Source organism: Stomoxys calcitrans, chromosome 2 (genome assembly GCF_963082655.1).
Source record: "Stomoxys calcitrans chromosome 2, idStoCalc2.1, whole genome shotgun sequence".
Classification (NCBI taxonomy): Eukaryota; Metazoa; Arthropoda; class Insecta; order Diptera; family Muscidae; genus Stomoxys; species Stomoxys calcitrans.
The window spans coordinates 73,144,751-73,169,996 of record NC_081553.1 but is presented as its reverse complement, the minus strand read 5'-3'; the positions used below and the strand labels follow the sequence as shown (position 1 = coordinate 73,169,996).

Below are 25,246 nucleotides of genomic sequence, written 5' to 3'. Positions count from 1 at the left end.
GAGAGACTTAAAATTTATGGGATCAGTAAATTCAAGACTCAAGCAAAAAAAGAAACTCAAACTCAAACAAAAGATGATTGCCATCAAAATAAGGTAATTTTTTACTGTATATGCGTACCTGAAATATTAGCAAAAATTGGCTCAATTCAAACAAAAGACAATTGCTATCAAAATGAGGTATATTTTTTTATTGTATCTGAAATATAAGGGTAAAAATTGTCCAGCCAAGAAATAATCAACCTAAGCGATGTATTTAAAATCTTCAACCAATAGAACTAATCCAGGGGGCAAGAGATAATTGGTTGATATAGAATAAGGTTGTTGTTGTTGTTATTGTTGTAGCCTCATTTTCATGTGGAATTGGCGATTCTCGCCAAGCTCCTGTAGGTGAGCAAGCTCGATCCGGTTCGAAGAACGAATCGCTGCGGGAACAGGTTGGCCATTGGTTATTTAAAGGCGCCAATAACTCGCCTTGTCATTTCGAGCATCGTAGGTACTGTATTTGTGCAAAGGCTGCTGCCACCCGAGCTCTCACTGAGACTCTCCACTCGACACCGCTGATTGTCCGCGACATCAGTTACAGCTTCTCCGGCGCATTCCACTATCTGCAATCTGTGGAGGCGCCCGGTAGCTCGCAGCTAAGCTTCTAGTGACAGCAATGAACACCACACAGATAGGACCTGAATGTTCACAGCTATCCCGTGGCGGGGGAATAGTTGTTGTATATAACGAAAAACACAAGCGTCCTGCAAAAAGAGGACAGTTTCAAGCTGAGCCAAAGAAACAATAGCGTCGAACAATTATAAGATGTATTTTCGTAGTTCTGTGGAAACATTGGAGTGCATGGTTTCACATATGTAAGTTAACAGTTACTACATTTCTGTTTTTATTAATTTGAGTGCTTTTACAGAACTGAATCAAAAATCTTAAACTTAGGTTGAAGTTGGTTGGTGCTGCTGTTGGCGCTGCTGCTGTTGGTTGGTGCTGTTGCTGGTGCTGCTATTGGTTTCTTGCTGATTGACGATTTTGTTATTGTTGTCGTCATGAGGTGTCAGGTTACCCGCTTTGCTGTGTTTGCTGTTGATCTGCGGTACTGGTGGATACGGATTGTTGACCCTTGCGTTAGCTGTAGAAATGCTTACATTTCATTACCATTACCATTTCATATTGTTGCTTACAAATCATGATGGTTCACTGTTTGTTGTTGCAGGCGGACAATGTTGACTGACAGCGGTCAATGAATTAATCAATAGAATCAGCAATTTTTTGGTATCGAAATCCAATATAAAGAATTTTTTGTTTGGCTGACATCCCAGCAAACATCTTTGATGTTAACACCTCCCCTCTTAGTTACGAGCGTCCTCGATCGTAATACCGTTAGAAGTAAGGTATCTGAGATAATCTTGGTACGTCTCTTGGAAAGTTTGTTGAATTCGATGTCGGAACTGATAGTTGATTGGGAGGTGCTAGATTAACGGTTTCAATCAATGGGCGCTGCTTTCTTCTTATCAAGAACAATACCAGAATGAGAGCTGCAGCTATTGTGAGTAAATGCACGGCCGCACTCCATTTGTTTTTAATGTTCAACAGTTCTATCGCTTTTGTATTGTTTAGATGGATCCTTTTTACAAATTCCAAAGTGGTTACTTCTTCTATTTTTGATCCAGGAGATCTAGGTTGTAGGATTGCAGGTAATGGTTCGGCATACGTTGTTTGGAAATAGTTGTATGTCTCGTTGTCAATTGTTATGGAAGCGTTTTGAAACTTGATTATGAAGGTTCCCGTAAGATTGTACTGCTCGTCGTTGATGAGAATGGTACCATCGAATTGATTTAGTAGAATCATCCCAGGCAAGACTTCCTCTACTGTAGGGGTGGTGCTATGTCTCAATAAAGTACAGTTTGCTTCTACGCTTTTTTAAAAAATTTAACAAACAATTTTCTTTTTCTATTCTTTTGACATTATTTAAATTACAAACAGTCAGATTATTGAAAGATTTACATGGTTTAAGGATCCCATAGGATTCATTTTTACAAACTAGTATTTCATTATAATCAATTTTATTAATAAGATCCCCACTCTTAGTGGGTTTAATCAAGAGTTTACTGCAGGAATCTAAATTCGTAGTCGGTACATTGACGATATAAATAAGTGATTTTTCATTTGATGCAATTTTTACTTCAGAGAATTCGAATATTTCTTCTATGTTTACAAAGGGAATTGAATCTTTCTCGAAAAGCTCTTTTGCAATATTCACTTCAGTGTTCGACAATACAAATGAATTTATTATGCCGGACTTTGCCCAGTGAATGGCATAATTTACATTAACAATTTCTTCCTTTAAAAGGTCAATTTTCATTTTGAGCATGGTTATAAAATTTTCATTGGTTTTTACAATTTTTATAATTTTGTTGGTATTTTCTGTGAGTTCATCTATTTTTTTTAGAGACAGATTATTTATTACAACCTGCCTATTATTGCTTGACAAAACATTGTTAATTTTTTGCTCTATTATCTCGAAATCGTCGTGATCTGGATTTCCGGCGATCCATTTCCAAGTAGATCCAATAAAATTAAGAGATCTCTTTACTCTGGGCTTAATCCTATCTAGGTGACGCTGAAGTTGGGTAAGTTCATGTTGAAGGTATGGATAAAGAGGATGGGATTGGTTTATATTCTGACGTAGGTGTTGCTGCAGGGTATTAATTACATTCTGGTAGTCCTCTGTCTCAATAAAAGCATTTAATGGGGCGTCCGTATATTGTATTAAGTCCTGGGGTGAACTTTCGTCACTATGCTGTGTCGCCGTCAAGGAGTTTATATGAGACACTCCTTGTGGGATTCTTGATAGGGCGTCAGCCACAACATTAGTGCTCCCTGGTTTATACAGCAGTTCATATTTATAGTCCTCAAGGAAGGCTTTCCATCTTTTAAGTTTATAATTGGAATTCTTATTATTCAAAGAGTATGTCAAGGGAAGGTGGTCCGTAAAGATCTTCATCTTGGCCGATCCATAGAGATAATTCCTTAATGACTTCAAGGCCCATACTATTGCGAGCAATTCTTTCTCATTAGTCGCGTAGTGTTCCTCGGACTTTTGGAGAGTTCTAGAAAGGAATATGATGGGTCTGTCATCCTGCGATAACACTGCTCCAAGGGCATAGTTTGAAGCGTCTGTTGTCAATTGGAATTCCTTGCCGAAATCCGGGTATGCCAATAAAACGTCTTCCGAAATTAATGAATCTTTCAGTTTATTGAATGCTGTTATCGCATTTTCATCCAGATCAACATTAATTTTTTTAGACATGTGTTTCGAGACGCGACCTTTCTCCCCCCTCAAAAGCAAAGTTAGAGGCTTTGCTATTTTAGCGTAGTCTTTTATGAAGCGCCTGTAGAAATTCGAAAGTCCAAGGAAAGATCTTAGGTCTTTGAGGGTTCTCGGAAGTGGAAAATTCTTTATGGCCTCTACTCTTGTTGGATTAGTTCTAATTCCCGAATCGGATATCAGAAATCCTAGGAACTCCACTTCATTTTTTAGAAACTCACACTTATCCAGTTGAACTTTCAGGTTAGCACCCTCTAAGGTCTGGAAAACAGTGTGCAGGTTCTTCAAATGCGTTTCCTCGTCTTCTGCAAAAATGATAATGTCATCTATGTAGACAAAACATATCTTCCCTATATGTTCCCGCAATATGTCATCCAAGGCTCTTTGGAAAATAGAAGGGGCGTTTTTCAACCCAAACGGAAGCCTTGTAAATTCATATTTACCGTTGTTAACCGAAAAGGCGGTTTTTCTCATATCGCTTTCCTTTAATGGTATCTGGTGGAAACCACTTTTTAAGTCGATTACTGAAAACCATTTACTTTTCGAAAGTTGCGGTAAAATTTCATTAATATTGGGTATCGGATATTTGTCTGGAATAGTGATATCGTTCAGTTTACGGTAATCGATAACCAAACGGTACTTCTTTTTTCCCGAAAAATCTGCCTTTTTGGGAACAATCCAAACCGGTGAATTGTAGGGCGACCGGGATGGTCGGATTATGTCATTGTCTAGTAGTTCCTGAATTTGGCTCTCAACTTCGTCCTTCAAATGCATTGGATACGGATAGTAACGTGAATAGACTGGAGAGTCATTCTTTGTTTCTATCTCACCTACAACAGTCGTAGTGAACGTCAATTTTTCATTAGGGTCACTAAATAAACCCTTAAATTGCCTGATAATGACATTAAGTTCGTTTATTTGTCGTTCAGACATGTGCGTATTTCTAATGTCAATGGTGTTAATGGATTGTGAAAGTTGTTGCTTGAGGCGTATTTTTCTCCTATTGTTGAAAACCACATAATTTTCAAACGTATAAATGACAGCTCTCATCTCCCTCAAACTGTCATTACCTATGATGCCATGGAAAGTCTTCAATGTTGGAAGAATAAAGAACGTCAAGGGATTCTCGTCTTCGTTAAAGACGCTTACCAATGTATGGTGAGTGATCTCGGTCCTACCACCAACAGATCTAGCGAAAAAATTTTTTAAATTAGGGGTAGGATTCTTTACTAAATCGGACTGGATATAATTTTTATTTGAACCGGTATCTATCAAAAATTTCAATATACGGCCTGAACTCATCCTGCATTCAATATAGGGCAAGGACGAGTTCGCTAGTCTAAAAAATTCACATCAACAAAGTCATCCGCTTCGGTGTCACCCCTATCATAATATTTCTCGAGATAGTCCTCGAAGGGTTGAAGCTTCTCCTCATCTTCATAATTCTCCATTGTCTCTTCGTAAGATACTGCCTGACTACCCTGATGACTATCCTCCTGTTCGGATTCAATATTGAAATTCCTCTGCATCTTTTGAGGTCGATGCACTTGGTAGGACTGACTGAGCGGTCTTTTCTCCATAAACCTATTACCCTGTCCAGGTCTGTTCACGTAATCAACTGTGCTCGTACGCATAGACCGATCTATATCCATCGGTTCTGGCCTGGGTTGTGGCTTCGGTATCGTCGGTCTTTGCGGTATGTTATTGCTGGTGTAAAATTGCCGTGGAGGCATTTGTGGTGGGGAATTACTTGCATAAAGTTGCCGTGGAGTCATTTGGTTAGCATATTGCTGCACTTGCCAACGTGCAGGCGAGTAACTCTGGAAGTTATGCGTGGGAAGAGGATGATGTGAAACTTGCGGTTGCCCGTGGTTGCGATACTGCGGATGGGCCATAGCCTTATCCGTTTTCATATGAGCGTTAGCATACTGCGTCCTATATTGCTGATTTTCTAGCTTCAGACACAAATGTAGTGCCTGAGGAAGGTCGGTTGGTTCCCTAATTCCCAGTAATCTTGGTAAATCGCCTTTAAGCCCTCTTATGAAGGTGTCCAGGGCTTTGTCCCGATAAGTCTGGGTCATAATATCCAGCGATTCCCTACCCATATCCATGCAAGCCAATTTGTTCATTATCAATGACAAATGCGCATAGACGCTCTGGTAGAAGTCCTGAACTGTGCTCTGTCCCTGAATCAGTGAAGACATTTGGTACTCGAGAGTTGACAAATCCCTTTTGTCTGCATAATGCAGAGTCAAACACCGGGAAATACAACTCCAATCTAATGGGGTATTATATGACTCAAGGGCGGCATCCGCGCTACCAATGATTTTGTTCCTAACCACATTCAATATTCCGAAATATCTAGGGGTCCCTTTTGATGCCTCATAGAGTTGCAAGACCCTATCGACGCTCTTCTTCCACGAACTAAATTCTCCCGGATTACCGGAGAATTCCCTGAGGCATCTGACTATGTCAGGGATCCTATCTAGATCGTCTAGTTCTCCCCTAAAACGTTCTTCTATCTGCTGATCAACACCGGATATGTCTGCGTTAGGGTTTAGTATTTCCCTAACCGTGCGCCTAGACTGTTCTACACATGCCCGCAGTATTCTATCCATGTCAATATTACCATTAGGTAGAGGAGGCGGTGGATTGGGAATGTTAAGGATTGGGGGTCTCAATAAGTCACCATTTGGGTTAGCCATTTTTTTTTTTTTTTTTTTTTTTTATCTACCAGAGTTTTCACGTTTTTTTCACTTTCGTACTTAAATTCTTCTTAATTATTAAATCTAACTTTTTCCAACTTTTCTTAATTCTATTGATTTTTCTATTTCCTGAAGTTACAATTTTTAAATTCTTTAATTATTCACCAAAATTTTTTCTCTACCAGAGTTTTCACATTTTTTTCACTTTTGTACTTAAATTCTTCTTAATTATTAAATCTAACTTTTTCCAACTTTTCTTAATTCTATTGATTTTTCTATTTCCTGAAGTTACAATTTTTAAATTCTTTAATTATTCACCAAAATTTTTTTCTCTACCAGAGTTTTCACATTTTTTTCACTTTTGTATTTAAATTCTTCTTAATTATTAAATCTACGATTCACAACTTTTTTTTTTTTTGTTCACTGCCTACTTACAAATGTATCCCTATAAAGATTTTCCATACGTCCATGGAGGCGATTTCGTTGTCCTTTCGTTAAATCTACTTGGAGAATCGTCCGCTTACTTGTTGACGTGTGTTGAGCCGGTAGTTGTAGCTACAGCCTCTGTGGTCTTCTAGGGTGTTTTTTTGGTCCTTGGTCACAGCCTCCGGGTGCGTTGATGGATTGTTGGGCGCCAGTTAACAGTTACTACATTTCTGTTTTTATTAATTTGAGTGCTTTTACAGAACTGAATCAAAAATCTTAAACTTAGGTTGAAGTTGGTTGGTGCTGCTGTTGGCGCTGCTGCTGTTGGTTGGTGCTGTTGCTGGTGCTGCTATTGGTTTCTTGCTGATTGACGATTTTGTTATTGTTGTCGTCATGAGGTGTCAGGTTACCCGCTTTGCTGTGTTTGCTGTTGATCTGCGGTACTGGTGGATACGGATTGTTGACCCTTGCGTTAGCTGTAGAAATGCTTACATTTCATTACCATTACCATTTCATATTGTTGCTTACAAATCATGATGGTTCACTGTTTGTTGTTGCAGGCGGACAATGTTGACTGACAGCGGTCAATGAATTAATCAATAGAATCAGCAATTTTTTGGTATCGAAATCCAATATAAAGAATTTTTTGTTTGGCTGACATCCCAGCAAACATCTTTGATGTTAACATGTATACCATAAAAATCGATGCCCCGTTTTAGAACGTCCACATAGACCGATTTCGGGATTTAAAGCCATGGACCTATTCATTACCCCATATCGGTGAAATTTAACCAATGGTCACCTACCCTGTTCCCGCGGCGAAGGGTCCTTTGGACCGGAACGAACTTGCTCACACAGGAGATTGACAACGATCGCTACAACCACATGAAAATGTGGCACCAACAACAACAGGAGCTGCTGACTTGGGTCCGGAGCGGAATTATGCATGTTTTCTGCTGTTTTTTTTCGGATTCTCATATTCAGATTTTTGATTTGGTTTCGTACTCCTGATAGAGGGAGTCGAGGCCCGGGAACAACTCTCCAAGGGATTCGCTTGATACCACGTTGTTGTTGTAGCAGTTTATTGTGTTCTATCTTTCGTCTGCTTGATTCTGTTGAGTTGATCAAGACCCAGGAACTCCGCGACTAGATGGGGTGCGTCCAAAGGGATCTGGGTCTAAGTCGAGTGGGTTTGGCCGAGCAGTTAAACAGGTGACGGGTATCGTGCGGTCCCTGGTTACAATCGGGACATACAAGCCAGAGCAAGATCGGAAATGTACCCACTCCATGCACCGATTATACCTCACCGACCGATGATGGAGGCGGTTCTGGCAAACCGAACAGTATCAGGGTCCGGGGTTCTTTCCAATCCCGGCACGGACCAGAAGCGTGCGGAAAAGGCACTCCGGGATGTGTCTCTCGCATGATGAAAAAAGGGCGAACACTTACACTGAGGCGGCAGCCCTTGCCGATAAAGGATTCCATCGGGTCAATCCGGTGAGTACAACCGGCTGCCATGAGATTGTGTTGTTGTTGTAGCGGTGTGTTTTGTTCTATCTTTTGTCTGCTTGATTCTATTGAGTATCCAGATCCAGGAACTCTGCGACTAGGATAAGGTGCGTCCAGAGGGATTTGTGTCTGAGACGAGTGGGTCCGGCTGGCCAGTTAAACAGGTGACGGGTGTTGATTGGTCCTTGGTCATAATCGGGACAAACATCCTGCACGTCGGCATCATTTCTCGCTCTCTGGGAATTTGAGAACTACTCAGAACTACTCTGGTTTGCCGGGGGAGGTTAATTTCTTCAGGTGCAATGGGAGGCGGTTGTTCTCTAAGGACTACATTCACCTGATAGCCATTAATTTTATCTCGACCAGCTTGATATGCCGCTTGATCTAGAGGTTCTCTCTTGTAGTACTGAACCTCACGCTCCAGATCATGTAGATATACCTTAAGGCTTCAGGGCGGTAGATATCTATCCACAAGATGGTCTCTGCGATAACAGCCCAAAAGGTATTGCTTAGACAGCATGTAGTTATGTCTTCGCACTGGTAGGATCTTTGTCTCCTGATGGAGGTGGTCCACATGAGAACTGAGGAGACAGCCCGTCGCAGTTCGAAGGGTGGCTTTCTGACAGATCGGAATATTATTCCACTGTGTGTCACAGAGTTGACAAGACCACACTGGCGCTGCATAACTTACCACAGACTGGCCAATTGCTTGTACGTACAAGGTTTCTTTGTCAGCACACCAAGTGCTGCCGGCAGGAGACTTGAGGATCTTTTTTCTACTTTTGACTTTATCACAAATTGCTGTGGCATGTGAGGAGAATTTGTAAGAACTGTCAAAAGTGACACCAAGTATCGATGTAGTCGTTGGGGATTGCAAATGCGCCATATTAGTTCAGATTTGGATATAGCCCCCATATAAAGCCATCCCCAGTTTGGGCTTCTTGAAACCCTACAAGCGTCAGTTTTTACCTGATTTGGCTGAAACTTGGCACAAGGTCTTCTGTACTGACTTCCAACATCAGTGCCGAGTGTGATCCGAATCGGTCAATAAACTGATATAGCCCCCATAGAAATAGATCCCCGGATTTGATTTCTTGAGTCTCTAAAATCCTTAGTTTTCATCCGATTTGACTGAAAATTTTCACAAGGATTAGCCCCCATACAATCCGATCCCCGGATTGGATTTCTTGAGCCTATAAAAGCCTTAGTTTTCATCTGATTTGACTGAAAATCGGCACAAGGACTTCTGTTATGACTTCCAATATCAGTGTCGAGTATGATACGAATCGGTCTATAAACTGATATAGCCCCCTTACAAACCGATCTCCGGATTTGACTTTTTGAGCCCCTAGAAGCCTCAGTTTTCATCCGATTTGACTGAAATTTAGCACAAGGACATTTTTCTGACTTCCTTATTGCTGAGTATTTTCCAAATCGGTCTATAAACTGGTGTACCCCAATGCAAATCGATTCCCGAATTTGTCTTCTTGAGCCTCTAGAAGTCTGAGTTTGCACCTAATATGGCTGAAATTTGGCACAAAGACTTTTGCTTTGACATCCAACATCCATGCCCAGTATAAGTCGAATCAGTCTATGAACAGATATAGCCCTCATATAAAGCGACCCCCGGATTTGATTTCTTGAGCCATTAGAAGCCTCAGTTTTCATACGATTTGGCAAAAATTTGGAACAAAGACTTAAGTTATGACTTGCAACATCCATGCCAAGTATGATCTGAATCGGTCTATAAACAGATATAGCCCCCATATAAACCAATCCCTTGATTTGACTTCTTGAGACCTTATAAGCCTCAGTTTTCATCTAATATGGCTGAAATTTTGCACAAAGACTTCTGCTATGACTTCCAACATCCATGCCAAGTATGAACCGATTCGGTCTATGTGCTGATGTAGGCCCCTTAATAACCAATTCCCCGATATGACTTCTTGAGACCTTAGCAGCCGCAACTAATTCCCGATTTGGTTGTTGAAAAATAATTCAAATACGAAGTGAGTTAACAAAGGCACATTTTTAGCGGAATCCATGGTGGTCGGTGCCAAATTAAAAAAAAAAACTCCAAACCAAACTAAATTAAACAAGTAAAAGCGTGCTAAGTTCGGCCGGGCCGAATCTTATATACCCTCCACCATGGATCGCATTTGTCGAGTTCTTTTCTCGGCATCTCTTCTTAGGCAAAAAAGGATATAAGAAAAGAGTTGCTCTGCTATTAAAACGATATCAAGATATGGTCCGGTTCGGACCACAATTAAATTATATGTTGGAGACCTGTGTAAAATTTCAGCCAATTAGTATAAGAATTGCGCCCATTAGGGCTCACGAAGTAAAATAGAGAGAACGATTTATATGGGATCTGTATCGGGCTATATACCGGTCATGAGAGGATCCGTCGTACAAAATTTCAGGCATATCGGATAATAATTGCGACCTCTAGGGGTCAAGAAGTCAAGATCCCAGATCGGTTTATATGGCAGATATGTCAGGTTATGAACCGATTTGAACCTTATTTGACACAGTTGTTGAAAGTAAAAATAAAATACGTCATGCAAAATTTAAGCCAAATCGGATAGGAATTGCGCTTACTAAAAGCTCAAGAAGTCAAATCCACAGATCTGTTTATATGACAGCTATATCAGGTTATGGACCGATTTCAACCATACTTGGCACAGTTGTTGGATATCATAACGAAATACTTCGTGCAAAAATTCATTCCAATCGGATAAGAATTGTGCCCTCTAGAGGCTCAAGAAGTCAAGACCCAAGATCGGTTTATATGGCAGCTATATCAGGTTATGGACCGATTTAAACCATACTTGGCACAGTTGTTGGGTATCATAACAAAAGACGTCGTGCGAAATTCCATTCCAATCGGATAAGAATTGCGCACTCTAGAGGCTCAAGAAGTCAAGACCCAAGATCGGTTTATATGGCAGCTATATCAGGTTATGGGCCGATTTGAACCATACTTGGCACAGTTGTTGGATATAATAACAAAACACGTCATGCAAAATTTCATTTCAATCGGATAAGAATTGCGCACTCTAGAGGCTCAAGAAGTCAAGACCCAAGATCGGTTTATATGGCAGCTATATCAAAACATGGACCGATATGGCCCATTTACAATACCAGCCGACCTACACTAATAAGAAGTATTTGTGCAAAATTTCAAGCGGCTAGCTTTACTCCTTCGGAAGTTAGCGTGCTTTCAACAAGCGTCCGTCTGTCTGTCGGACGGACGGACGGACGGACATGGCTAGATCGACATAAAATGTCACGACGATCAAGAATATATATACTTTATGGGGTCTCAGACGAATATTTCGAGTAGTTACAAACAGAATGACGAAATTAGTATACCCCCCATCTTATGGTGGAGGGTATAAAAAAATCCTCAAAATGTTATCAAAATAGTTTAGGAAAGAAGGCACTCACTCTTTGTTTTCAAACTCTCAATTTTGCTGTTCGATTTTTGGCCAGCAACCTTCAAGGGAATTTAAACTTAACACTAAATGTCTATAATTATAAATAAAAGTTGAGGTATTTGTTTTTTATTAAATGTTTGTTCCTAATCATTTATTTCAAATTCATCTGTAGCGTGGGTATATAAAATACAATCGACGTTCCCTTGGCTGTTCCACCAAACGTTGTGGTTTCACTGCTTTGGGAACCGTACTTTGCCTTCGCCTATTGGTCGAGTCATCCTTCATGAATGATCCCAAGATATTGCGTACCATTTCTGTTTCCCTTTCTTCAGGTGTTTGCCAGCCAGAACTTGGTTTAATTCTACGCTTAGAAGATCTTCTGGACTCCACATTGCTAGTCGGAGGAGGAGAATACTTTGCTTGTCTTCCATCAAGGCCATCCTCGCCATTAAGCAGCAGCTTAACATCTTCTTCCGTTTCTGGTTTCAACAGGTCCTTGTGTATACTGACCAGGGCATTAGCCAGATTTTCTCTTTCCACGGAGTCGCTGTCCTGACCACCAAAGACTTTTAAATTAAACGGTTTCGTTTTAAGTTTTCGTTCGCCAAATATGTCCTCATCGGAATAACCCCAATTTTCGTCGGCAATTTCTATATCATCCGAGTAATCTTCACTGGCTTCAACGGAGGATTCTTCATGAGCATCCAATTCCTCATGATGTTCCTCGGTATCTTCTTGCTCCTCGGAGCTATTTCCATCTACTTCTGGATAATCATCGTCATCATCAGTATGAGGTAGGAATAGGGGACGTTGGTGGTAGTATTTTTGTGGTGATGCTATATACTGCAAGGCATAATAACTTCCTGTGCTGGGATCATAGAAATGCATCACATGATTGACATCCATACCCAATGCTTGCAATTGCAATTGGTGATAGCCACGTTTAAGAGAAGTACCGCTAGCACGCCTGTAAAGATTGTCATGTGTTTCGTATTCCCTATAATTGGAAGTTTTAGGCTCCTTGTTCTTTTTCATTGTTGAGCTTTTCTTTTTTGTGGGATTTTTGCGTCTTCTTCGCCTTCTATTTGGCTCCACATCATGATGTGCTGACACTGGTGTCTCTAGAATTTGTTGTGTTCCCGCATTAAAGAAATTCGTCATGTTCAAGCGGAATGGTATGCTTCTAACGAAATTTTGCCAATATTTTTGTATGGTGGCAGGTTGTTGCTGAAATACCACATCGTTGTCGCTTTTGCCACGGTTGTTTTTGGGAAAACGTCGTGCCATTTCAGCACTCAAGTCGTAATCATGATGGGGTTTATTGTTGGTAGATTCTGCCAGGCAAACCGCCATGCTAAGCCATAGCAGGCCAAGAAGCAGTAGCAGTGTCTGGAATGGAGCAAAAAAAAAAAAAAAATAATTTGTAGATAAACTATTGTCCAAAAATATTAAAAATTAAGACAGGTAAAAAGGCATTAAGTTCGGCCGGGTCGAAGTTTGGATACCCACCACCTCGGGTATATATGGAAACCCCATTTTGTCACAATCCGGTAAAAATTGAATTATGCACCCAAAAACTACTTACTGTTTCAGCGAAATCGGATAAAAAATGAAGCTTTTATCCGCTTCAGACCCTTTATCGGGATACAGGTCTGAATGGCAGCTATATCTAAATATAGTCCGATCCGAACCACATTTGGGTCCTATGTTAGGAGGCGTAAAACTACTCAATGTTTCAAATTTCAGCGAAATTGGTTAAAAAATAAAGCTTTTATGGGCTTTAGACCCTTTATCTGGAGATCGGTCAATATGGCAGCTACATCTAAATACAGTCCGATCGGAAGCATATTTGGGTCCTATGTTAGGAGGCGTAAAACTACTTACTGTTTTAAATTTCATCGAAATCGGTTAAAAAATAAAGCTTTTACGGGCTTTTAAAGGGTCTATATCTGGAGATCGGTCTATATGGCAACTATACCTAAATATGGTCCGATTTGATCCATATTTAGGTCAGATATCAGGAGGCTTGAAATAACCCTCTGTTTCAAATTTCAGCGAAATCGGTTAAAAAATAAAGCTTTTATGGGCTTTAGACCCTTTATCTCGAGATCGGGCTATTAGGCAGCAATACCTAAATATAATCCAATTTGATCCCTATCTAGGTCAGATATCAGGAGGCTTAAGATAACTCTCTGTTTCAAATAAATAAAGCTTTTATGGGCTTCAGACCCTTTATCGGCAGATCGGTATATATGGCAGCTATATATAAATATAGTCCAATAAGGACCATATTTGGATCAGATGTCGGGAGGAAAACTACTCAATGTTTCAAATTTCAGCGAAATCGATTGAAAAATAAAGCTTTTATGGGCTTTAGACCCTTTATCTGGAGATCGGTTTATATGGCAGCTATACCTAAATATAGTCCGATTTCATCCATATTTAGGTCAGATATTAGGAGGCTTAAAATAACTCTCTGTAATAAATAAAGCTTTTATTGGCTTCAGACCCTTTATCGGCAGATCGGTCTATATGGCAGCTATATATATATATATAGTCCGATATGAACCATATTTGGATCAGAGGCCTAAAACTACTCACTGTTTCAAATTTCAGCGAAATCGGATGAAAAATAAAGCATTTATGGGCATTAGACCCTTTATCGGAAAATCGGTCTATATAACAGCTATATCCAAATATGGTCCGATTTGGTCCGTTCAAGAACTTAACCAGTGTGCATCAAAAATACGTAACTGTGCCAAATTTCAGCTCAATATTTCAATTTTTGAAAGCTGTAGAGTGATAACAACAGACAGACGGACAGACACACGGGCATCGTTAAATCGTCTTAGAATTTTACGACGATCCGAAATATATATACTTTGTAGGGTCGGAAATTGATATTTCGATGTGTTGCAAACAGAATGAATAATTGAATATATCCCCTATCCTACTGTGGTGGGTATAAAAATACTCAAAATTTGTTAAAAAAAAATAGACTAAGAGTAGGTTGTTGTAGCAGTGTGCACAGAGGCGCCTGCCCTTGACGATGAAGGATTCCATCGGGTCAATTCGATACGTACAACCGACTACCATGGGATTGACTACGATAGATTGGCTAAAATAGAGCGAATAAAGCTAAGCTGCGAGCAGACCGGTACAAGGAATCCTTAAAAAAGTACAACAGTGAAGTAAAGTCGGCAAGGTGGCCTCATGGGTATGTTTTTCCGAATCGATAGATGGTACTCTGCATGGTATATTTCATATTGAGGTAAAAGACAGAACGTCTACTGCAATTAGCTCAGACAGACTACGAGTGGGCTCTCAATTCCATGTCAGCCGGTTGTACGTACCGGATTGACCCGATGGAATCCTTTATCGGCAAGGGCTGCCGCCTCGGTGTACAACACACTGCCACAACAATAACAATCCCATGGCAGCCGGTTGTACGTGTTGGTCATTGTTAAGTCACTCTCGAACCCCGGTAGATGGGATGACAGGACCTCAGTCACTTTTGGCGAGTTAACCGTGACTGATCCGAAGAGATGCGCCAGGTTGTTCAACCGTCAATTTATTGTGCATCCCGAGAGAGACAGGGCAAGGAGGAGAGCCATTCGCCGTATTCGTGGTCTCCGAGCCGATGAACAGCCATCACAATTTACCGTGGGCGAAGTTACGAATGTCATCCGTGGCGCCAAACCTTCCAAGGCGTTGGGCCCCGACGGAATCTCTACATTGATGCTGAAGAATCTGGATTTACCTGGAGTTGAGTACCTTACCACAGTCCTTAACCTGTCATTGAACACTCTTATAGTTCCCGATGTCTGGAAAACGGGCAGAGTGATCCCGCTACCGAAGCCTGGAAAAGACCCGAGTTTGGGGGAATCGTACAGACCGATCTCCATTCTCTCACCAGTGGCAAAGACGCTTGAGGCATTACTCCTCCCGAGCCTCGTAGGAGAATTTCTATTCGCCGAGCATCAACACGGATTTCGGAGACTGCACAGCACAACAACAGCTTTGCATGCCATCACCACACACATTTGCCGTGGCTTCAATCAACCCAGGCTATGTGATAGGACGGTCCTCGTGGCACTGGACCTATCGAAGGCATTCGACACGGTCAGCCATGCCAAATTATTTGAGGACATCGCCAACACCTCCCTCCAGCCAGGCCTGAAACGATGGGTCGCGAATTATCTTTGTGGTCGCCAGTCATTTATGGAATTTAGGGATAAGAAGTCGAAACACCGTAGAGTGAAACAGGGAGTTCCCCAAGGTTGGGTGATATCTCCAGCACTGTTTAACCTCTATCTATCCTCCATTCCACCCCCTCCAGACGGCATAGAGATCGTATTAAATGCGGACGATTGTACGATCATGGCATCAGGCCCCCCCACCCATTGATGACATCTGCGATAGGTTGAACGTCTACCTCAACGAGCTTGCCTCATATCTCGCCGCAAGAAATCTGAAGATATCCGCCACCAAATCTTCAGCCACACTGTTCACTACAAATACGCGTGAGGTGAATACTGAGCTGACTGTGATGGTCGGTGGAGAAATGATTCCGACCATCAAGTGTCCCAAAATACTTGGCGTCACATTTGACAACTCTTACACATTCTCCTCACATGCCACAGTAATCTGCGATAAAGTCAAAAGTAGAAACAAGGTCCTCAAGTCACTTGCTGGCAGCACTTGGGGTGCAGACAAAGAAAACTTGTTGACCACGTACAATGCAATTGGCCGGTCTGTGGTAAGTTATGCAGCGCCAGTGTGGTCTCGTCAACTTTGTGACACGCAATGGAATAATATTCAGATCTGTCAGAATGCCGCCCTCCGAACTGCGACGGGCTGTCTCCTCAGTTCTCATGTGGACCACCTCCATCAGGAGACAAAGATCCTACCAGTGCGAAGACATAACTACATGCCGTCCAAGCAATACCTTTTGGGCTGTCATCGCAGAAACCATCCAAACCATCATCTTGTGGATAGATATCCACCGCCCAGAAGCCTTAAGGTAGATCTACATGATCTAGAGCGTGAGGTTTAGCGCTACAAGAGAGAACGTCTAGATCAAGCGGCATATCAAGCGGGTCTAAACAACATTCATGCAGACACAGTAGCAGATGCGGTAATTGGCTACCGGGTGAGTGTAGTCCTTGGAGAACGACCGCCACCCATTGCACTCGAAGAAATCGTTCTGGCTCAATTACGTTCCGGCAGATTCGGCCGCCTCAATTCCCACAGAGCTAGGATTGATGCCGACGTGCAAGATGTATGTCCTGTTTAACTGCCCGGCCAGACCCACTCGACTCAGACCCAGATCCCTGTGGACGCACCCCATCTTAGTCGCAGAGTTCCTGGGTCTCGACACTCAACAGAATCAAGCAGACGAGGGATAGAACACAATAAACTGCTACTACAACAACAACGAGTAGGATCTACAATAGGGCGAATAGAATCAACCCGAGTACGGGGGTATCGTACAGGCCCATCTCACTTCTCTGATCAATAGCCAAGTAGCTTGAGGTCCCAGCGAACAAAACGTTCAGAATTCGGTCTGAAATTTGTACGAATGTCGGAACATTTGTACGAATTCGGATCCGAAGTCTGTCTGAATTCTTAACGAAAAATATATGAAGGGGTCGAAACATGTTTGCATGTCCGCTGAACGCCTGGGTTCAAATCCTGGCGAGACCACCAGAAAAAATGTTTAGCCGTGGTTTTCTCCTCTTAATGCTGGCAACATATGTGAGGTACTTTGACATGTAAAAACTTCTCTCCAAAGAGGTGGCACACCGTTCGGACTACGCTATAAAAAGGAGTCCCCTTATCATTGAACTGGAATGTTCATGGGCAGAATTTGAAAAAAAATTGCAGTTCAGTGTACAACCCAAAGTCCACCTGGTCGTCTAGTCTAGATTCATTCGTATAGAAATCTGCCTACCCTCTATTACCAGGAATATTGTAGTTTCAATCGGTTCTATCAGGAATAGTGTTACAGAACTTTTATTATCAAAAAATGGCTCCGGCAATGTGTAATTCACACTGGAACATCGGACACTGTATAAAGAGTAACGCAGTGCCCGTAGCCGCTGCAAGACCAAAGAGAAAGCTCCCTTAGCCTCACAACAGTAGTCGTGGCAATTTGTCTAGCTACAATGTCCAAAGGCAGTAATTTCAGCATTAAATAAAGTGCGGCTGTGATGCACAAAGATGTCATCCTTGAGATCCGGCTGAAAATTGAACAGTAGGAGGATTTTTGAAGCACCGTCCACCAGATCACAGCACCATATAGTCAATCCCATGGCAGCCGGTTGTACGTACCGGATTGACCCGATGAATTCCTTAATCGGCAAGGCTTGCCGCCTCAGAGTATCACACACTGCTACTACAACTACAACAACCATATAGAGTTGTAGGTTGGACAACTGCACTATACGACCAGTACCTGACACGCGGTTTAAACCCTCCAACTTTAGCCAATGGGTCTCTCTCAGGTGTGTAGGGCAAGAGTTGTCTTCCCTGTCCAGTAAATGGAACATTCTCTAATTCCAAGGGGACAGGTGGCACTGTGGGTAACTTGTATCTCCTGTTGAAGATAACAACTTCCGTCTTACATGGATTTGTATTGTAGCCGTTGAGTGAAGCGGACGTGTTTTTATTTCGCTCCTCAAAGAAAAAATAAATATATATTCGTATCTCGGAATAGGTACTACCTATTACGAAAAAATTTTAAAGCCTTTTGGAGTAGTCTAGAAATGGACTCCAAAGGCTCAACATCTGCGGTGGTGGGTGGGTGTGGTGCCTTGTAACGAGAGTTACCTGTAGTCGAGAGTAACGCTTCAAGCGCACAACTAGTCGTCAGACTAATAAATGAGGAAGAGACGGATAAACCAAAGGGATGCACAGTTCGTCCCCAGCCTTTAAGTAAAGGTGGAGTTTCTGACTCGGATTCAGACAGCGACTGTGCCAATGAAACAGTCATCGCAGCCAAATCGAGAGATGGCGGCATCGAGATGACAGCAGACCTAAGCTCACAAGCAGACCGAGAGACGATCCGGTGCACGACGAAGGAGACAGAGAAGTATGTGCCGGCAGCGTAATCGGGCGAAATTGCAGGAAGCTGGAAGGGCTAGAACTGACATTTCAAGCTCTTCTACGGAAGCTGGAAAAAGAATCAGATCTCCCGAAGAGCATAACACTGCTAAAATACTAAAGAAGAAAAAGAGTTCTCCGCTTTCAAGTACTCTGGGATACCCAAGCCAGCCATCCCGCAATGAAGACTCCAGACAGTGTCCTGCGGAGGTAGACAAAGTTGGAACAGGAACGAAGGAAGCGCTCATGGCCCCCGAGTCTTCATGGAGGACTGTGACTTCCAAAAGGAGGCCACAGCCATCACTAAAGGGGAAGATGGTCGCTAAGAATGGTAAGGAGCCGCCCTCTTACGCTAGAGTGGCAAGGAAGCACAACAGAGATGAGCTAACTTATGCAGTCATCAATATCGTCTGTGCATCCGGTAGGATTCCACAAGATCATCGGTCCCAAGTGGAGGAGCTATGTCCGTCTGTCTGCCTGTCCGTCTGTCAATGTTAATTTGTGTACAAAGTACAGTTCGCAGTTTTCATCCGATCGTCTTCAAATTTGATCGGCCTAGAGACGAAACCTATTGAAATTGGAAAAATCGGAAAAGCTCCCATATATCGTCCGATTTTCAGTAATAATGCAATAAAATGGTCATTTGTTAACCGATTCTCTCGAAATTTGGCAGGAAGGATTTTTTTATGACTGTCGACATTACTGGTGAATTTCATGGAAATCGGTTCAGATTTAGATATAGCTCTCATATATACATATCGCCCGATTTTCACTTTAAGAGCCACTACAAGCACATTTATTGACCAATCTTGCCAAAATATTGCACAACGCTTTCCTCGATGACTACCACAATATACTTAGAGTTTGGTCAAAATCGGTTCAGATTTAGATATAGTTCCCATATATATGTTTGTCCGATTTGCAGTAATATTGCAATAAAATGGTCTTTTGTGTACCGATTTTCTCGAAATTCGGCAGGAGGGATTTTCTCTTGGCTCTCAATAATACTGGTGAATTTCATGGAAATCGGCTCAGATTTAGATATAGTTCTCATATATATATACATCGCCCGATTTTCACCCCTAGAGCCACTGCAAGCACATTTATTGACCAATCTTGCCCAAATATTGCACAACGCTTTCCTCGATGACTACCACAATATACTTAGAGTTTGGTCAAAATCGGTTCAGATTTAGATATAGCTCCCATATATATGTTCGTCCGATTTGCAGTAATATTGCAATAAAATGGTATTTTGTTAACCGATTTTCTCGAAATTCGGCAGGAGGGATTTTCTCTTGCACAGTTCTCTCAATATTACTGGTGAATTTCAAGGAAATCGGTTCAGATTTAGATATAGCTCTCATATATATATATATCGCCTGATTTTAACTTCTAGAGTCACAGCAAGTGCATTTATTGATCCATCTTGCCTAAATTTTGCAAAACGCTTTCCTCGACCACTGCCACAGTATCTGAGGAGTTTACTCGAAATCGGCTCAGATTTAGATATAGCTTTCATATATATGTTCGTCCGATTTTGAGAAATATTGCAAAAAAGTGATCATTTGTTATCCGATTCTGTCGAAATTTTGCAGGATTTTCTTATGACTCAATATTTCTGTTGAATTTCATAGAAATCGGCCCAGATTTAGATATAGCTGTTATATATTTATATATATCGCCCGATTTTAACTTCTAGAGCCACTGCCAACATTTTGCACAACGCTTTCCTCGACGACTACCACATTATCTGAGAAATTTGCACGGAATCGGTTCAGAATTAGATATAGCTCCCTTATATACGTTCGTCAGATATTGGGTAATTTGCCATATTGTTGTCATTTGGCAACCGTAGTTTTTACAGTTTGAACCTATTTGCTCGTCGAGGTCCAACAAAATTGGATCAGAATTGGATATAGGTTCCACATTGTACTTATAGGGTAGGAACGGTGCCGACTGTATACGGCACCGTCCGACTTTTACCCTTCCTTACAGGTTTACAATTTAGTTAGTAGCTGAATGTTCAAAACACTGATATTGACTGGACTTAACAACAATTTCCAACGCTATACTAATTTTTATATCAAGGTTTTATTTCCTGGCAACCCAACTACAGTTGAGTTGCAATCCTTAATTGACACATGAATTTCGTAAAAACTTTTTTCAAATCAAATTTACACAAAAATTTCCAAAAAAAAATTTTGATTTTGACGTAATTTTCTATCCAAATAGAATTTTGGTACAAAATTTTAAAATTAAATATTAATTTTCGACATTAACGTTAAAAAACTATTAAATATTAATTTATTGCTTAACACAAGTTACCTGCAACTTCCACATTTTGTTGTTGTTTAGACTATCCTTTTTTTTCTAGCCAAGGGTATGAAGGTAATTTTGTAACGTTCTTAACACTTCCCGCACTGATATAAAACTAAATTATATTTGAAATATTGGTCATATTCTTGGACTTTCCATTAGCAAAAGTCCATAATGATTTTCTTCTTTTTACTTTCTTTGTAAGACACATCTCCATGCTTGTGCAAAAGATTTGCCCCAATTTCCATTCATTCAATTTCTAATAGTACTATAAACAATAATTCCATTATTGCCCAACCAAAGAGCGCCGGTCCGTCCATCCATTCATCCAGCTATTCATCCATTCATCTTTATTTGGGCAAATTTAAATCTGAACACAAATGAAAGTTGACCGTCATCGCCTCATTGGTCTGAATGATGGTCTGATGAAAGAATTTCAATCTTGGGAAGCCATTCTTCGCTTTATCATCCAGAGTAACAATAAACCATGGCAGAGCATCAAAGAAATATGTAAATTAACCAAACCGAAAACTTCAATTCAATTGTTTGGCTATTGAACACTTGAGAATTTTTATGATTTTGTTGGGGTATTTCAAAACCGGTTTCGAGCTATGCACGTAAATAGCACCCCCCGCCATTTCAAAAACTTTGTTTGATTTGAGCTTTTTCATGGTAATTACATTTTGTTAACTTAATTTCTCCGCTTGAGATTTAACTGATTTGCAATTATGCCAATTCAGAAGTCATCAACCTTAATTTATGAAAAATAATTTGAAGCGTCTTTGGTTTTGCTGTAGAATTGCAGAGAAGTTTTGTCTTATCATTCTCGTTTTCTAGAAATGGTGGGAGAAAAAGTAGCACGGTGTTTGGAATCTAATTTTCATGGTAAATTTGATCGAAATATAATTTTTCGAAATTTTAGAAAAATTCTAATTTTATCCATGAACTCCAAACCTTTGTCAAATATTAATTTTCATAGAAAATTTTGTCGAATTTTTTTTAGAAAATTTTGTCGAATTTTTTTTTAGAAAATTTTGTCAAAATTTTATTTTCATGGAAAATTTTGTCAACATTTATTTTCATAGAAAATTTTTCAAAGTCGAAAATATGGTGCTCTACACTGTACTCAATAGTCGTTTGGCTGTAGAGCACCTTAATCCATTTTAAAAAAATGTTGATGAAGATACATGACATATCAGAAAACGCGATCCACCATGCCAGTTAAAGTATTCTGACAACAGCACAAACTTGTCTAACTTTAAAAAGGTTTTTGCTATGCTATTCTTTGGATAGAAAACGCTGAATATGATCTCAAGCTGGAATATGTTCGAAAAATCACGAAAAAATTTTAATTTCACATTTTTTCAAAATTTTATTTTCGTAGAAAATTTTGTCAAAATTTAATTTTCATAGAAAATTTTGTCAAAATGTAATTTTCATAGAAAATTTTGTCAAAATTTAATTTTCATAAAAAAAAATTTTAAAATTTTTGTAAAAATCGGGGTTTCATATGAAAACTTTATGAAATTATTCTTAAGTTTAGGTTAGATTTGAGGGCACGTCACTGGAAACCTCTTTGACTAGCCGCTTCACTTGGGGACCTAAGGCCCCTTGTATTCAGCCTAGAAGAAAGTAGAAGAGAAGGAGATGAAGAAAAAATTGATAAATATTCACCACAGAACGATACAAGGCAGCATTAAGGACAGAAAAATGAAATTAAGCGATTTTTTTCTGGATCATACCTACTGTCAGATCCACAGAAAAAATGTTCAGCGGGGGAAAAAATGTTTGTGAGGTACTGTACCATTTAGCATGGCAGCCATGTTAAAACTTCTCCCCAAAAGATGTATCGCACTGCGGCACCCCGTTCGGACTCGGCTATTAAAAGGTGGCCCCTTATCATTGAGTCACACCTTGATGGTCTGGGACCTAGCAAAGCGTGATAGCCTTTCCCATGGTTCGGAGAAGCTTTCTGCATCTCCTAACCTGTTTCGACCTTACGCGACCTGACTGTCCACGTATATCGTGACGGTCTGATCGGACCGCCACTCCCGCAACACTCATCCTGATGTCTAGAGGATTCCCTGATTCCAAGGAATTTATTGAAGACTCCTGCTCCAGGGCCCCCATCCAATTTAGACCCATTCATGTACACAGACGATCCCGGGAAGGGCAGGATTCCCCCAAACCAGAGATCCGCCTGATAGACGTGCACTCATCCACATGTCTATAAGATTCCCTGAATCCAAGGAATTTTATAAAGACTCCTGCTCCAGTGCCTCCATCCAATATAGATCGTCTGTGTACATGATCCCGGAAAGGGCAGGCACCCCCCAATCCAGAAATCCCTTTTTGAGAATATGACTTCCATGCCATCAATAATCTGTCGCACCGCATAAAGCATGGCGCCACGCGGCAACACCATCCCCCAGCAGAACGGAAGAATAGCATTAGTAAGATGAGCACCATGTTCCTGACTAACCCAGTCTGATGGCTAAGTTTGTTGCCACACACGCAACATGTAGGAGCAAAGGAATAAAATCGAGAATGGCATTCAGCGACTCTCTCGGGGCACTTCTCTTTGCCTCAGAGATAAGCACTGCCGCGGTACCCTGTACCTTCTCGATCATCCTGCGAAGGGCACAATTGTCCAGAGTTTTGTGCCACACCAGACATCCAATAGGTGAGAATTGGCCGAACGACTGTAGAATGCAAAATTTGGGGCCCTTAGTAGGTCCAGAGGCTGACCCATTGAAAGGGATTGAAAGTTGGTCATCTCGAGCATGTCAAATTTTGAATTGAAAAGATAGAGCTTGTAAAACCCTACAAAAAACATTCTGAAATGTCATGAGTTATTGGACTTGCAACAAACTAACTAACTGCAGAAGGTTTCTATATCCTAGCCATAAACATGTGAAAAACAGCTAGTTTACTAAAAAGGCTCTTTTTAGCGAGGTTTGTACCTTATTTTGGTCACTTGGAACGCTTTATACATATTTTTATACCCTCCACCATAGGATGGGGGTATACTAACTTCGTCATTCTGTTTCTAACTCCTCGAAATATTCATCTAATACTCCATAAAGTATATATATTCTTGATCGTCATGACATTTTAAGTCGTCCGTCCGTCTGTCTGTGAAATCACGCTAAATTTCGAAGGAGTAAAGCTAGGCGCTTGAAATTTTGCACGAATACTTCTTATTTGTGTAGGTCGGTTGGGATTGTTAATGGGCTATATCGGTACATGTTTTGATATAGCTGCCATATAAACCGATCTGGGATCTTGACTTCTTGAGCCACTAGAAGGCACAATTCTTATCCGATTTGGTTGAAATTTAGCATGAGGTGTTTTATTATGACTTCCAACAACTGTGCTGAGTATGGTTAAATCGGTCTATAACCTGATAAAGCTGTCATATAAACCGATTTGTGGTCTCAAATTCTTAAGCATCTAGAGGGCGTAATTCCTATCCGATTTGATTGAAATTTTGCACGACCTGTTTTGTTATGACTTCCAACAACCGTGCTAAGTATGGTGTAAATCGGTACATAACCTGATATATCTGCCATATAAACCGATCTTGGATCTTGACTTCTTGAGCCTCCTGTACAACGGCTTCTCCCATGACCTTCAACATACATGTCAAATATGGTCCGAATCGGTCTATAGCCTGATACAGCTCCCATATAAACCGATCTCTCTATTTTACTTCTTGAGCCCCTAAAGGGCGCAATTGTTACTCGAATTGGCTGAAAATTTTCAATGACTTCTACTATGGTCTTCAATATTAATTTCAATTATGGTCCGATTCGGACCATAACTTGACATAGCTCCAATATTATAGCAATTCTTTTCTTTTGTCCTTTGTTTGCCCAAAAAGAGATATCGGGAAAGAACTCGACAAATGCAATCTATGGTGGAGGGTATATAAGATTCGGCCCGGCCGAACTTAGAAAGTTCATCGCGCGCTTCTTCCATTTTGTGGAAGAAGCTCATTTTGAGCTCAATGGGTACGTAAATAAGCTGAATTGTCGATTTTTCAGTGAAGATCAGCCAGAAGCATTGAAAGAGCTATCAATGTGTCCAGAAAAAGACACAGTTTGGTGTGGTTTATAAGCTGGTGGCATCATTGGACCGTACTTCGTCAAAGATGATGCGAATTGTTACGTAACTGTAAATGGTGAGCGCTACTGTAAGAGGATGTCCAACTTTTTTTGACCAAAATGCAAGAGCTTGACTTGCATGGCATGGCCCTTAAAAAATCACCCTTAACATTCCATTAAGAAACTGAGACAAACTTCTCACGTATCAATGCGTGCTGTCCGCTTCAATTTTAAGCTCATTGGAAAGGGATCTCCTTTTTATAGCTGAGTCCGAACGGGGTACCGCAAAGCGACACCTCTTTGGTTGTTGAA

The 25,246-nt window shown here is 40.8% G+C and overlaps 1 protein-coding gene across 1 annotated transcript in view; it reads left to right on the top strand.

The window, feature by feature from the left end:
• Positions 1-8: 8 nt before the first annotated feature.
• LOC106081321 (solute carrier family 35 member F3) overlaps positions 9-25,246 on the top strand; it is a 161,634-nt gene continuing 136,396 nt past the window's right edge. The window contains exon 1 of the mRNA XM_059362304.1: positions 9-93. The gene's annotated coding sequence lies outside the window, so the exon portion shown is untranslated. The remainder of the gene's footprint in view (positions 94-25,246) is intronic.